Source organism: Coenobita brevimanus, chromosome 103 (genome assembly GCF_032717465.1).
Source record: "Coenobita brevimanus isolate Jiangsu-jjx chromosome 103, ASM3271746v2, whole genome shotgun sequence".
NCBI classification, from domain to species: Eukaryota; Metazoa; Arthropoda; class Malacostraca; order Decapoda; family Coenobitidae; genus Coenobita; species Coenobita brevimanus.
The window spans coordinates 15,969,573-15,986,003 of record NC_137056.1 but is presented as its reverse complement, the minus strand read 5'-3'; positions in this window follow the sequence as shown (position 1 = coordinate 15,986,003).

Here is a 16,431-nt window from a genome sequence, read left to right as displayed (position 1 = left end):
TCACACAGCACTCCTCAACCCCCTGCCACCTGCACCCGCACCACGCCCATACCTACCCCATCAAACACTCCCCCCCTCCCCTGCGACCATACCCACTATACCCGCCACACTGCACTGCCACCCACCTCACCCCCCAACAGCCGCACACCCTCACCACCACCACGTGCACAACTGCCCTCACCATCCACACCCACACTCACCACCACCACTACCAGGTCTGGTCGCCTCTCACGCCCACGATCCAGATACACCCCAACACCACCCCCCAGTGAACGCCTAGCCCGCCACCCACCACCACAAACCCCCCCTCCCCCAGACACCTCCCCCATCACCCTCCCTCTCCACCAAGCACGATGGAAAACCCCCAAATCCCAATTCCCTAAAGTGAAATCCTCCACCCACAGACCCATTCCCCATAAAAGCACCTACCCACCAACACTCGCCAGCATTCAGCTACTGCCTTCACACTAGACACCAGCCACCAAGATGAGGATCACCTGAGTCCACTGGCTACCCTACAACCAGCCACCCATCAAGATCCAACAGACGCCCCAGCTTCTTCGCCGCCTACGCCACACAAACCACCCATCCTCCATCCGCCTCTTTTTCAACCCAGCCCAAGAACCAAACACCATGACCAACCACTGGATAAACCTCCTGCAACACATCACCCCAATCAACAAGACGTTCACTACCACCACCTACCACCTGCAGTCACGGGGTCGTGACTTTTTCACAGACGACGGTGGTAAAATGCCCGCCGCCCGACCTTCCACCCCACCACCGGGCCACCACCATTCCACCACCCCAGGAAGGGACAACGGGGGGGCTAATGACCCAGGGCAAGAGGGTCACCCAACCACCATTGACCTGTGCCCCTTCTCCCTGCAACTGCCCCGACGCCAGGTGAGCCTGGATCAGAGACAACCTCACAGGCGGGCTAACCATCGACAGCAGTGGGGTGGGACTGATAAAAAGTCAGTCCCTAGTAGCTGTTTGGCGACGGCCATAGTTACACCCCTCAAGGGCAGGAGGCCCTTTGGTGAGCCACGAGGTGTCCCCACCTCTGCCACAGTGAGCCACGAGGGAGCAATACCCTCTGCCACACCAATAGTGAGCCACGAGGGGCTAGTACCCTCTGCCACAGTGAGCCACGAGGGAGAAATACCCTCTGCCACAAACAGGGCAGGAGGCCCAATAGTGAGCCACGAGGGGCCAGTACCCTCTGCCACAGTGAGCCACGAGGGAACACCACCCTCTGCCACACACCCAACAGTGAGCCATGAGGGGCCAGTACCCTCTGCCACAGTGAGCCACGAGGGAACACCACCCTCTGCCACACACCCAATAGTGAGCCATGAGGGGCCAGTACCCTTTGCCACAGTGAGCCACGAGGGAGAAATACCCTCTGCCACATACAGGGCAGGAGGCCCAATAGTGAGCTACGAGGGGCCAGTACCCTCTGCCACCCCAAGCGTAAGAGTCCCTAGTAGAAAGCAAAAAGTGGGTCCCAGGGTAAAACAACCTGGAGCCACGGCTGTGACAGAGACAGGAGAGAGAGTCGCCTCAGTGCTGCCCTCCCTGTATATAAGAGAGAACACGGTCTCTGTGTGCACTCAACCTTCAGCATTCCCCTGTGGGAATAGCTGGACACCACTCGGGAGAGTTGCCCCGAAGGTGTCACCGGAGCAGAGGCATTCTTGTCTTGTCCAGGCACCAGCAGGAGACGAGGCCGCAGCCCAACCCTGACGGTGCGTCCCCTGCCAGACCTCCGCAGCCCCAGGACCCCCAGGCGAGCACAGCAGCCTACCAGCGTGAGTAACACTGACCCCCTCACACCACGGAGCCTCCGACGCCAGACCCGCCTCCTCCAACTGTTTGGCCCCAGCCTCGAGGGCCTCCATCCCAGGTCGAGGCCCCAAACAGGCGGGCCTCCCTGCACCACACCGACGAGACCCTGAGCTGAGGGTCTAACCCAGGTCGAGGCCCCAGATAGGAGGGTCTCCCTGCAACTCACCGACGGACCGGACCCGGGTAGTGCGTCGCCCGCCACGGGTAGAGTCCCCTGTGGTCCTCCCCCTCGACCAGAGTGACAGAGTGAATTAACCCAGGAAAAACGGGTAGATCAGTGACGCCCCCTTCGACCTATATATACCCGAGAAAGAGGAACAGGAACAGTGACAGAGTGACATAGTGCGATCCAGAGGAAGTCAACAGATATGTGTTATTAATCCCAATAAACTCACATGCCCCTTAAGAGAAAGTAATTCAACAGTAGTAAGTAAAGTGTTGCCCCCCTCCCAGAACAGAGGAGTTTCCCCGTCAGTGTGAACGGCAGTCGGGTGCGCGGGAAACCTGAAACCCCAAGGAGGGCGTCGCCGCGTCTAGTTAACTGAGTCGAATGTCATGATCCGCACCCTGCCTTTCTTATAGTAATACTCCTCCCCTAGACTATTAATCTTGTGTATTCCTTTGACTACTGTGAGTATAGATATTTTGGGCTTTAGTGAAAGACAATCACCCCCACTTATAGAACCACAAGCCATTGTTATATGTGTTCATATTGTGTGTTGAGTACAATGGTATTCCATGTCATCCTAACATAACTCTGTGTCTCTGTATCCTATATCCTAAATATCACTCTGTATCATATTGTCACGGTTTTAGAATTAAGGTAATAGATGTGTTAAGGTATACTGCTTAGTTTTTATGTCCTGTTCCTTTGTTGGTGCTTTACTTCCGGTCCGGAAAGAGGACCCCGCTCAGTCGCTAGTGTTTTTAGGGCGAGGAGTCGACCTAAAAACACTCAGCATAACTCTTTTCTTTCCGTTACAGGTGGCTTTACATTGAGTGACAAGCCAAATGGTTTCCTGTAAGCCAAGAAACCATTTACAACACGGGTGGTAACCATATAACCAAACCACATGTGCTCCCTACGTGTCAAGTGGGTTGGTGGAGGGTTAGTGCCCCTCCCTGTAAAACAAATAACTCAGAGTCAAATGGCCACCCCGTAAGGGATTATGGCGTCTGGCAATAGATATAGATAAATAAATTACTAAATTAGCAACCTGCCCACCACCCGCGGTGACTGAGGTACAGTAGATCATTGTCCGGGAAAAACAGCCTATATTTACCAAGGCATTGGCAAAGATCACGTGATTACTATATCATCAACACTCTCTCTCTCTCTCTCTCTCTCCAACAGAGGAGGGAGGGAATGGAGAATAAGAGAGAGAGGAGGGAAGGAATGGAGAATAAGAGAGGGAAGAGGGACGAAGTTTATGCCTTATCTCCACACTCAAATTCGGCTATATTCTTAAAAATAATTCCTTCCCTAAACTTTTCCTTCCCTTCGAAGGATTTTTCTTTCCCTTCAGTATGCGTAAAGATTTCCTTGGAAGGGAAGGAAAAATGTTCAGGTTGGCAGCCCTGTTAAACTAAAATGACCCATCCTGCTGATATTTGGTATGATGGAGAGTTAAATTTATAAATTAATACATCAAAACACGCACATCTCATGCTGGATAATGAAAGCACAGCACATTTGAGACGTGGGAGGTTGCCACCAGGTCTATACTGTTGGTTTGTATTCAGCCATAAATGCCATTCTGGCCAACACTGCAGCGGTGTTCACTCCTCAAGACAATATTTTGATAATAAATTATATTCGAGTGTTATCCTGTGTTTTTAAGGTGACTTCTCGTCGTAAAAACACTAGCTACTGAAGCGGGGTCCTCTTTCTAACCGGAAGTAAGGCACCAACAAAGGAACAGGACATAAAAATCAGGCAGTATACCTTGACACATCTATTACCTTAATTCTAATCGTAACAACACACGTAGTGTTATGCTGAGTGTTTTTAGGCCGACTCCTCGTACTAGAAACACTAGCTACTGAGCGGGGTCCTCTTTCCGGACCGGAAGTAAAGCACCAACAAAGGAACAGGACATAAAAAATAGGCAGTCCACCTTTAACACATCTATTACCTTAATTCTAACACCGTGACAATATGACATAGAATGATATTCTTGACAGGGGATACAAATATACAAAGTTACGTTAAGATAGCACGGGATGTTCACACACACTGTAATTACACTTTACAATGGGTTAGGGTTCTATAAGTGGATGGGACTGTCTTTCATTAAAGTCCAAAAGGTCTTAGTTCACTGGTACAAGAGGGGTATATAGGCTTAATGGTCCAGGGGAGGAATATTACTATAAAAGAACAGGGGGAGCAGATCACTACAATCGACTGGTTGGGCTCAGCGCGGTGACTCTCGCCCGTGTGTACACTAGTAAGGGGGAGCTCCTCTATTCTGGGCTGGGGGAACAACACTAGATTTACGGGCCCAGAATTATAGTCTTTAGTAAAGGGGAAGTAATCACGGGCACTTATAGATGGGATCCCTCTTATTCACTCTGTCACTGTATCACTGTCCCTGTTTCACTTTCTCGGATGTAGGAGGGAATGTCACTAATCTTGCCCGATTTTCTGGGGCGATATCACTCTGTCACTGTAAGGGGACCTCCGGGAGCTCTACCCGTGGCGGGAATCACCGTACCCGCTGGGGGGAGACTCGACCCGGGTCCGATCCACTGAGGCGTTGCAGGGAGACCCTCTTGCCTGGGGTCTCGACCTGTTGTAGACCCTCCTCTCTGGTCCCGTCGTCACGGTGCAGGGAGACCCTCTTGCCTGGGGTCTCGACCTGTTGTAGACCCTCTTCTCAGGGTCTCGTCGTTGTGGTGCAGGGAGGCCCGTCTATGTGGGGCCTCGACCTGGTGTGGTGGCCCTCAGGACTGGAGCCAAACAGGTGGAGAAGTCGTGTCTGGCGTCGGAGGTTCTGAGGCAGGAGGTGGACAGCGTTGGTAGGCTGCTGGGCTCGCCTGGGGGTCTGGGGACTGTGGAGGTCTGTCAGGGGACGCGCCGTCAGGTGTGGGCTCCGGCCTCGTCTTCTGCTGGTGCCTGGGGGAGACAAGAATCTCCTGGGAGTGGGAGGTAGGTCCCGACTGGGACTGGATCTTTGCTTGGGGGACACCTTCGGGGCAACTCTCCCAGGTGGTGTCCAGCTACTCCTGCAGGAGTTGGCTGAATATAGAGGACACATGGAGGCCGTGTTCTCTCTCTTACACAGGGAGGGTAGCACAGAGGCGACTCTCTCTCTTGTCTCTGACACAGCCGTGGCGCCAGGTCGATCGGCCCTGGGACCCACTTTTGGCTTTATACAAGGGGCTCTTACCCTTGGGGTGGCTAGGGGTGTTGGCCCCTTATAGTTCACTAGTGGGCCTCCTGCCCTGTTTGTGATAGAGGGTATTACTCCCTCACAGTTCACTAAAGGACCTCCTGTCCTGGTAGTGGCAGAGGGTATTTCTCCCTCGTGGCTCACTGTGGCAGAGGGTACTGGCCCTCGTGGCTCACCAGAGTAGTGGCAGAGGGTGGTGTTCCCTCGGGGCTCACTGTGGCAGAGGGTACTAGCCCCTCATGGCTCACCAGAGTAGTGGCAGAGGGTGGTGTTCCCTCGTGGCTCACTGTGGCAGAGGTGCGAACACCTCGTGGCACACCAAGGGACCTCCTGCGCTTCTGGGGTGAAGCTGTGGTCGTCACCACAATACTACTAGGGACTGATTTTATATCAGTCCCACCCCACTGCTGTCGATGGTCAACCCGCCGTGTAAGTTGTTGCGGATCTAGGTTCACCTGGCGTTGGGGCAGTTGCGGGAAGAAGGGGCACAGGTCAGTGGTGGTTGGATGACCCTTTTGCCCTGGGTCATTAACCTGTCCATTATCTCCTCCTCGGGTGGTGGGGTGGTGGTGGCCCGGTGGTGGTGTGGGGGGTGGCGGGGCGGAAGGTCCGGCCGCGGGCATTTTACCACCATCGCTCATGAAAAAGTCACGACCCCGTGACTGCAGGTGGTAGGTGATGGTGGTGAATGTCTTGTTGACTGGGGTGAGGTGCTGCAGGAGTCTGATCCAGTGGTTGGTCATCGTGTTCGGTTCCTGGGCTGGGTTGAAGAAGAGGCGGATGGAGGATGGGCGGTTTGTGCGGCGTAGGCAGCGAAGAAGCTGGGGCGTCTGTCGGATTCTGATGGGCGGCTGGCTGTAAGGTAGCCACTGGACGCGGGTGATTCTCATGCTGGTGGTTGGTGCTTGGTGAGGCGGCCATAGCTGAATGCTGGCGAGGGTTGGCGGGTAGGTGCTTTTATGGGGGATGGGTCTGTGGGTGGGGGATTTGACTTTGGGGAATTGGGACTTGGGATTTTTCCATCGTGCTTGGTGGAGAGGGAGAGTGATAGGGGAGGTGTTTGGGGTAGGGGGGTTTTGTGGTTGTGGGTGGTGGGCTGGTTGATTACTAGGGGGTGGTGTTGGTGTGTATCTGGGTGGTGGGCATGAAAGGTGGCCTGATCTGGTAGTGGTCGTGGTGAGTGTGGGTGTGGGTGGTTGAGCACATGGTGGTGGTGAGGGTGTGCAGGTGTTGGGGGGTGAGGTGGGTGGCAGTGCAGTGTGGCGGGTATAGTGAGCATGGTCGCTGGGTAAGGCGGGCGCGTTTGCTTGGGTGGTTCTGGGCGTGGTGCGGGCGCAGGTGGGCGAAGGTTGAGGAGTGTGGTTTGAGGAGGTAGTGGTTTGGGGTGGCGATGGAGAGGCAGGGGATGGAGGGGGCGTGGTGTGGGGGGTGGTGTGGGAATGGGTGATGGGGGGTGGTGTGGGAGTTGTTGAGTATGTGGTGGTGCTGGGTGGGGGTGGTGATGAGGGCGGCGGTTGAGGTGAGTCAGGATCCGGGGTGGTGGGAGGTGGTGTGGTTGTAGGTGAGGTGCTGGGTGGGGGTGAGAAGTAGTAGGCGTACGAGTGTGGGGGGTAATTCCCGGAAATGTCGTCGTGGCCAGGTGGTCAGGCAGAAGTGCTGGGCGCGCGGGTGCGGGGGTGGTCATTGTTGGGTGGGTGGAAAGGTCGCACGTGGTGGTTGCGATACGTGCGTTGCTGGCTGTGTTGATTGATGATCACTTGATACGGGTTGGGGACTTAGGTTATGGTGAAGGGTCCGTTGAATCGTGGTGCAATCTTATTTGGGGTAGGGAGTTGGGCGACGACAATGGATTGGCCAGGTTTGTAGGGGTTGGTGTGATTGGTGTCGGGTGTAAGGTCTTGTTGTGCTTGCAGGTGGTGGAGGCGACGTTTGAGATGGTGGAGAGGGTCGGTGGTGGAGGGTGGGGAGGGTGGCTGGAGGTGGTGGCGGAGCGGGAGGAGGAGCGGGGTTCCCCCGAATACTCGCTCGTGCGGTGTTATGCCGTCTTCTCGCGGGCATGTGTTTAGGCCCCATTGAACTATTTTGACGTGAACAGGCCAGTCTTCATTTCCTGTCTGCGTAATGCGAGTGCAGACTTGATTGAGGAGGGAGCGATGGCTTCTTTCACAGATGCTGTTGCCTTGTGGCCAGTAGGAGGATGAGTGGGAGATGTGGAATCCAAATATTTTAGCTAATTCTTGCCAGACTTTTCCGGTGAATTCTGGTGCATTGTCGGAGTGTAATGCCTGGGGAATGCCAAAGTATGGAAATACGTGGCGAGTCAGAGCATCAGCGACAGACACTGCACTGTGATCTTTAGCCGGACATGCTATAATGAATTTGGAATAGACGTCAACGAAGGTGATTATATATTTATATCCTGCTTTGGGGGTGAGTGGTCCGATGACGTCAAGGGATAGTAGTTGCCAGGGTTTTGTTGCCGTCAGTTTTCCGGATGGGCCTGGTGTGCGGGTGATATCTTTTCCTAACGCACAGGCCCGGCAGGATTGTACGATGTTTTTGGCGATGGTGGTGGGGTTCGGTGTCTAGTACATGTCGTTGAACACTTAGGTGAGTTTCTTGGTGCCTAGGTGGATACCGTTGTCGGCATGGAGGTGGAGCATGGTGTCGTGGGCGGTTGTGGGGCTCAGGACTATGTGGCCGTTAGGGTCAAACAAGTGTTCGCTGTGTAGGTGGAGCTTGCCGAAAATGTTCGGCAGAATCCAGGTAGGGCGTTGGTTTTCTTGCCACACCTTGATGAGGTCAGGTTCTGGTGAGATGGCATTGATGGGTAGTCTTGATAGGGCGTCAGCGTTCATGTGGAGCTTGCCTGGACGATACGATATTTCAAAATCGTATTCTTCTAAGGTTTTGCGCCATCTCATGAGTTGGGCGTTCGTGGTGTTGGATTGGCGCAACCACTGTAGGGACTGGTGATCCGTGATGATGATCACATGGGTGCCTGAGATGTATGAGCGAAAGTACTCAAGTGACCATATTATCCCTAGGCATTCACGTTTGGTGGCCGCGTAATTCTTTTCCGCCGAGTTCAGGGTGCGGCTGGCACAGGCGATGATGTGTTCGCGGCCGTCTTGTACTTGTGCAAGGACTGCCCCTATTGCGTGGAGTGAGACGTCTGTGTACAGGCGGAACGGTAGGTTGTAGTCTGGGAAGGCGACGACTGGGGCGGAGGTGAGTTTGGCTTTGAGGGTGGTGAATGCATTGTGCCGGGGTTCAGTCCAGACGAAGGGTTCTTCTTTTTTTGTAAGGTCGTGCAAGGGTTTGGCGATGTTCGCGGAACCTTTCATGAAACGTCGATAATAGGAGGTTAGTCCTAGGAAGGCCCTGGTTTCGTGCACATCGCGGGGTGGTGGAATGTCGGCGATTGCACGTAGCTTGTCGGAGTCGGGGGAGATGCCCTCTGCGTTGATCAGGTGTCCGAGGAAGGAGACTGATCTTTCAGCTAGAATGCATTTGGTTGGTTTTAGCTTAAGTCCAGCCTGTCGTATGCGCTGGAATACCTGCTTGAGGCGGTGGAGGTGGTCGGCCCAGGTATGGCTGAAAAAAATTACATCATCCAGGTAAGCTAAGCAGGTTTCCCAGGTGAGTCCACTCAGCACAGATTCCATCAGGTGGGAGAATGTAGCAGGGGCATTGCAGAGTCCGAAGGGAAGGACGTTGAATTCGTAGTGCTTCCCATTTGATGTTGAGAAGGCAGTTTTGTTTGTCGTCGGGGTGGACTGGAACCTGCCAATAGCCTGATTGCAGGTCTAAGGTAGAGAACCAGGTAGATCCATGTAGGGAGTCTAGGGAGTCATCGATCCTGGGTAGTGGCGTAGCGTCTTTGATGGTAACGTCGTTCACTTTGCGGTAATCGACGCAGAAACGCATGGTTCCGTCCTTTTTTCGCACGAGTACTATAGGTGAGGACCACGGGCTGGTGGAGTTTGATATGACACCGGCATCAAGCATTTCCTGGACCTGCCGGTCTTCTTCTGCCTGTTGCTTAGGATTTTTTCTGCGAGATGGCTGGCGAATGGGAGGTCCTGTAGTGTGAATTTCGTGGCTTAGGTAGGTGGTATGGCCAAGATCAGTCGGGCCGAAGGAGAATAAGTCCTGAAAGTCCAGGAGTAGTTGGTGGAGGCTGTTTGACTGGGCAGGGGAAAGATGTGGTTGTATGTTGGGGAGGGTGGGGTGATTGGGGGGTGGTGTTGAGCATGGTTCTGCCTCTTCTGTGTCACCAATGATGAGTCCTCGAGGCTGGGTTAAAGGTGTTGTGGCGAGATTGGCAATACGGATTTGGTGGGCGTGGGGGGGGGGAGGAAAGTGGGGGAGACTAGGCATGATGATAGGGGTCCGGTGGGGATGGACGGTGAAAAAAGGACTGATATACCTGAGGGTCTGGTGAGTGTAACCCATGCTTCGTTGTGAGGTGGAATGGTAACGATGGAAGCAATAGTGGCAGGGAATGAGGGAGTCTGGGATGGCAAGGGTGGAGTGGGGGATGGGGTTGGAATGAAATGAGGCATTTGGGGAGGTTAGGTTGGGCTTACATGTACAGGTGGGTTGGAGAGGGAGAGTGTGGTGGGGTGGTGTGTGGGTGGGCAGTGAGGGGGTGGTGGAGTTGTTTTTTTTCCTTTTTTTTTTCTTTCCTTGTTGGTGGATGCTTGGTTAGCGTGGGCTGGACCGAAGTGGAGGTGACATTGATAGCAATCAATGGTCACGTGGAGTTTCTGAAGCCGGTCCAGGCCAAGATAACCATCATATTGGCAACATGAGGAGTCAAAAATGATGAATGTGTGGTCGGTGGAGACTCGTTGGTGGGTGGTAGTTTGTAAGGCCCCACGGATGGGTAGGGGGCCATCCCCGGCGTCTACGAGGTTGGCTGAAGTGGGGAGAAGTGGGCCGAATGCTGAGATGTGGCGGGAGTAAAAATGGGAGTAGAGACAAGACCTGGCTGCTCCCGTATCCACCAGTAATCTTGCCTTGACCCCGTTCAGCCATATCTTGTTGTAGACTGGGGGTTTGTAGCTATGTGAGGTGGCCCCCGCCACCGTGGGGAGGTGTGGGGGCGGGCCTAAAAATCCATCTGCTGAGGATGGGGGTAGTCGTCGTGCTCGTCGTCGTCCGGTCCTTGGTAGAGCAGTTGTGGTACGTCGTCCTCCTGGGCGTCGTCATCAAGGGAGGAAACTTTCCTACAGCCTTGTTGGGGATTCTTCCGCTGATTCGCCTTGAGTTGCTCCCTTATGTCATGAAGGGGGCAGGTGCGGCTGCAAGCCGTGAACTCCCAAGGGTTTATACTGATCAAGTTCCCTTGTTCCCTGGGGTTATGGCGCTTCCTTTGCGGGTAAGCCCTGGGTACTGTGGGAGGCGGTTCTGCAGGCGACTGGTGAGGCGGTGGCTTGGGTTTTGGTGGGGGGCTGTGGTTTGTGGGGAACTTTGTCACTGCGTGAAGCAGTTGTGGTGTGGGACGGGCGGCGAGGAGACGCCTGACGAGCTGCAGGTCTTGATCCATATTTCCTGAGGAATCATATATGGAGAAGTGTTCCCTGACTATGCTCGGGAGGATCCTCAGCAGGGCGTTGAAGGTATGGGTATCCCGAGTATTTATTTCTGCTTCGGGATAAGCGGCGGTGACGAGGCGCCGAGCCTGGATGAAAGTGTCATCCAGGTTACTGTCATAGGTGAGGGCGTCGAGTTGTGAGAGTGCGACAACTCTGCCCATGCAAGGCATAAAAGCCTGTTTCACTATCTGAGTGAACTGGTCCCATGACAGTTCTGGGACTATTTTGGGTGCGACATTTGTGATAATTTTCCCCAGATTCTGTAGTGTGACTGCAATTTTCTCCTTATCTGAGTCAAACCCTATGTCTAAAAGGGGTTTGATCATGTCCAAATAAACATCCATGTCACATTGGTCCGGGTTGAATTTTGGTAACTGAATGTGCGGTTTAGCTGCCATTGTGCAAATTTCCTTTTACGTTCCTCCGTGCTTTTACTCGGATCCAGAACCAACGCTTGCCACCAGTGTTATGCTGAGTGTTTTTAGGCCGACTCCTCGTACTAGAAACACTAGCTACTGAGCGGGGTCCTCTTTCCGGACCGGAAGTAAAGCACTAACAAAGGAACAGGACATAAAAAATAGGCAGTCCACCTTTAACACATCTATTACCTTAATTCTAACACCGTGACAATATGACATAGAATGATATTCTGGACAGGGGATACAGATATACGAAGTTACGTTAAGATAGCTCGGGATGTTCACACACACTGTAATTACACTTTACAATGGGTTAGGGTTCTATAAGTGGATGGGACTGTCTTTCATTAAAGTCCAAAAGGTCTTAGTTCACTGGTACAAGAGGGGTATATAGGCTTAATGGTCCAGGGGAGGAATATTACTATAAAAGAACAGGGGGAGCAGATCACTACAATCGACTGGTTGGGCTCAGCGCGGTGACTCTCGCCCGCGTGTACACTAGTAAGGGGGAGCTCCTCTATTCTGGGCTGGAGGAACAACACTAGATTTACGGGCCCAGAATTATAGTCTTTAGTAAAGGGGAAGTAATCACGGGCACTTATAGATGGGATCCCTCTTATTCACTCTGTCACTGTACACTCCCTGTTTCACTTTCTTGGATGTAGGAGGGAATGTCACTAATCTTGCCCGATATTCTGGGGCGATATCACTCTGTCACTGTAAGGGGACCTCCGGGAGCTCTACCCGTGGCGGGAATCACCGTACCCGCTGGGGGGAGACTCGACCCGAGTCCGATCCACTGAGGCGTTGCAGGGAGACCCTCTTGCCTGGGGTCTCGACCTGTTGTAGACCCTCCTCTCTGGTCCCGTCATCACGGTGCAGGGAGACCCTCTTGCCTGGGGTTTCGACCTGTTGTAGACCCTCTTCTCAGGGTCTCGTCGTTGTGGTGCAGGGAGGCCCGTCTATGTGGGGCCTCGACCTGGTGTGGTGGCCCTCAGGACTGGAGCCAAACAGGTGGAGAAGTCGTGTCTGGCGTCGAAGGTTCTGAGGCAGGAGGTGGACAGCATTGGTAGGCTGCTGGGCTCGCCTGGGGGTCCGGGGACTGTGGAGGTCTGTCAGGGGATGCGCCGTCAGGTGTGGGCTGCGGCCTCATCTCCTGCTGGTGCCTGGGGGAGACAAGAATCTCCCGGGAGTGGGAGGTAGGTCCCGACTGGGACTGGGTCTTTGCTCGGGGGACACCTTCAGGGCAACTCTCCCGGGTGGTGTCCAGCTACTCCTGCAGGAGTTGGCTGAATATAGAGGACACACGGAGGCCGTGTTCTCTCTCTTACACAGGGAGGGTAGCATAGAGGCGACTCTCTCTCTTGTCTCCGACACAGCCGTGGCGCCAGGTCGATCGGCCCTGGGACCCACTTTTGGCTTTATACAAGGGGCTCTTACCCTTGGGGTGGCTAGGGGTGTTGGCCCCTTATAGTTCACTATTGGGCCTCCTGCCCTGTTTGTGATAGAGGGTATTTCTCCCTCACAGTTCACTAAAGGACCTCCTGTCCTGGTAGTGGCAGAGGGTATTTCTCCCTCGTGGCTCACTGTGGCAGAGGGTACTGGCCCCTCGTGGCTCACCAGAGTAGTGACAGAGGGTGGTGTTCCCTCGGGGTTCACTGTGGCAGAGGGTACTAGCCCCTCGTGGCTCACCAGAGTAGTGGCAGAGGGTGGTGTTCCCTCGTGGCTCACTGTGGCAGAGGTGCGAACACCTCGTGGCTCACCAAGGGACCTCCTGCCCTTTTGGGGTGAAGCTGTGGTCGTCACCATAATACTACTAGGGACTGATTTTATATCAGTCCCACCCCACTGCTGTCGATGGTCAACCCGCCGTGTAAATTGTTGCAGATCTAGGCTCACCTAGCGTTGGGGCAGTTGCGGGAAGAAGGGGCACAGGTCAGTGGTGGTTGGATGACCCTTTTGCCCTGGGTCATTAACCTGTCCGTTATCTCCTCCTCGGGTGGTGGGGTGGTGGTGGCCCGGTGGTGGTGTGGGGGATGGCGGGGCAGAAGGTCCGGCCGCGGTCCGGCCGCGGACATTTTACGTAGAGTGATATTTGAGATACAGGGACACAGAGTTAACGCTTGGCACCACAGAGCAGAGTCATACACACTACAATGTTTATACAGGGAGATCGTGAATTAACTACAATATGGTTTATACGCCACTTGGAGGCAGGATATAAATAGAATTGTTCACATAAGGAATAAACAAGGTTGGGAGTCTATATGAGGAATATTACTATAAATGAGGTAGGGTGCGGATAGCGACACTCGACGCTGTCTCCTTGCCACGGAGACACGTACACTTAGGCTTTTGACTGGTCCACACGCCCTTACCTCAGGTGTTCACAGAAAACTCTCTGACGCTCTTACATGGGGGGGGGGACTGGGATAATTACACAAAGTTCACTTTCTGCCCTGTCAACACTGAGTTCCGATAGGCCACTATTGACTACTGTTTCTTACGGAGTCACTGTGCACTGTTCTTTTTCCCCAGTTGTTCTTGACTCAAAGAGGGGGGGGTGAATCACTGTTTTTCTGTTTCCTGGGTAATAGTCACTCTAGGTCGCACTCGTAGGTGGGGTGCAGGGAGGCTCTCCCGTCTGGGGGCCTCGACCTGGGAGGCGGCCCTCGTACTAGGGCCGCGCCGGTGGGGTGCAGGGAGGCCCTTTGGTCTGGGGGCCTCGACCTGATAGGTGGCCCTCGGGACTGGGGCCAAACAGCCGGAGTAATCGGGCCTGCCGTTTCCGACTCCGGGGAGTGAGGGAGCCCGAATCGCCTTCGTCGGGAGTTGGAGAGTCTGGCCTGGGCGTCCTGGGACTGCGGGCACCAAGGGGGAGAGGCGCCGTCAAGACTGGGCTGCGGCAGCGTCTCCTACGGGGCTCGGACAGGAACAAGGAACTCCCAGGTGTAGGCGGTAAGTCCGATATCGGGCCTTGCCACCACTCTAGCATCTCCTCTGGGGCTATATTCCCGGGTGGTGACGAAGGGCTCCCCGAAGGGAAAGAGACTGGAGGAGGACTCACGTTACCCGTGTCCTCTCGAGTGTGTCTGGAGGCTGGAGCCTGGGGTCGCCTTCCCCTGTCACACACTCTGGCTGTAGCCGTGAACTTGCCCGGTGTACGGGGGACACCTGTAGGGTGGACGGGGCCGTCCTTTCGCCGCGGCTTAGGACCGCCGCCGTGGTGTTGCTCCCGTAGTAGGAGACAAGCCGGAGTGAGGGGCACAGAGGCCATACACTCTCCAATACGGATTGAGTCTACCTTCAGGGGATTCTCTACCCTGGTACGTGCCCCGGCCGGAGCCGAGTGTCTACCCGTACGGAGAACAACTGCCGGACGAACGGGGCTGTCCTCACGCCGCGGCTTAGGACTGACGACAGGGTGTTGCTTCCGTAATAGGGAAGTGCTACATGTACGGTAGCAGGGGCTCTTTACCCTGATCCGTACTCTGGCCTTAGCCGGAAGCTGATCTATCCTAGCAGGAACATCTGCCGGATGAACGGGGCCGTCCTCGCGACGCGGCTTAGGACCGACGACAGGAGGTTGCTCCTGAAGGGGAAAACAGCAAGAGAGTGATGCGCTGGGGCAACTCTCTCTCTCTGGTGTGCTAAGACCGGAGCCTGGGGTCGCTTTCCCCTTCACACTCTTTATTAGGCTGTAGCCTTGGGCCTCTTGCCCTTGGGCCTCCTGCCCTAGAGGGTGCTACCTGGGACTGAATCTGGTTCAGTCCCACCCCTATTCTGGCGATCACTTCTCCGCCCGCAATGTAGTCTACTTCCCCTGATCACCTGGGGTTGGGACAATTGCGGGGAACAAGGACCTAGGACCGTAATGTCCTGATGACCCTCTTGACTGGGGTCACTAAACTCACCGGTGTGTCCTCCTGGGGTGGTGATGCGGTGGCGGCCCAGTGGTGGTGTGGGGGATGGTGAGGTGGGAGGTCCGGCAGTGGGCACGGCGGGCATTTTACCACCCTCCGCGTCGTTGAAGTCACGACCCCGTGACTGGAGGTGGTAGGTGGTGGAGGTGGATGTCTGGTGGGCTGGGGTAAGGTGTTGGGTGAGGCTGGCCCAGTGGGTGGTGAAGGTGTTGGGCTCCTGATGGGGGTTGAGCGTGAAGTGGAGGGAGGACTGATGGTTGGTCCAGCATAGGAGCTGGAGCAGGTGGTGGGTGCCCCAGATTCTGGCCTGTGGGCGGTTGTAGGGTTGCCAATGCACTTTCGTCACCTTCATCTCGGGGAATGGTGCCTGGTGGAGAGATGAAATTTGAATGCTGGAGAGTGACAGGAGGTTGGTGGTTTTATGGGGACTGATTCGGTGGGAGGAGCGTTGTCCTTTGGGGAATTGGGATTTGGGAAAATTCCATCATGCTTGGTGGAGGGGGAGGGTTATGGGGGAGGTGTTTGGGGGGGTATGTGGAGGGGGTGGGTGTTGGGATGGGTGTGTGATGGGCGGAGGTGTTGGGGTGTACCTCAAGGGTGGGCGTGAGAGGCGTCCTGATCTGGTGGTGGTAGTAGTGATGGTGGGTGTGGGTGGCGATGGTGGTTGTGCACGTGGTGGTGGTGAGGGTGTGCGGAGGTTAGGGGGGGAGATGGCTGGGGGCGCGGTGTGGCGCGTATAATGAGAGTGGTCATGGGGGAGGGGGGTGGTGGGTGTGGAGGTGGTGGGGTGGTGAGTGGTGAGGTTTTCGGGGGGGGGGGTTTGGGCGGTGGTGGTGGTGTGGGCGGAGGTGGTGGTGTGGGCGGAGGTGGTGGTGTGGGCGGTGGTGGTGGTGTGGGCGGCATGGGCGGTGTGGGTTGGGAGGTGGTGGGTGGACAGGTGTTAGGTAGGTGAGTTGTAAGTTGTGAAGGGGTGGTGGTTTCGGCCTGTGGTGGTGGGGTGTCAGGGGGTGGGCTGGTTGTTGGTGAGTTTGAGGGAGGGGGTGAGAAGGAGTAGGAGTAGGAGTTTGGGGGGTAATTCTGAGAAAGGTCGGGATGGACAGGTGTGCGGGCAGGGGTGTGGTGGGCCTGGCGCGGAAGTGGTCAGTGGCGGGTGGGTGGAAGGGCCGCACGTGGCGATTTCTGTATGTGCGGTGCTGTCCCTGTTGATCTATAATGACTTGGTATAGGTTGGGACTCGAACAAT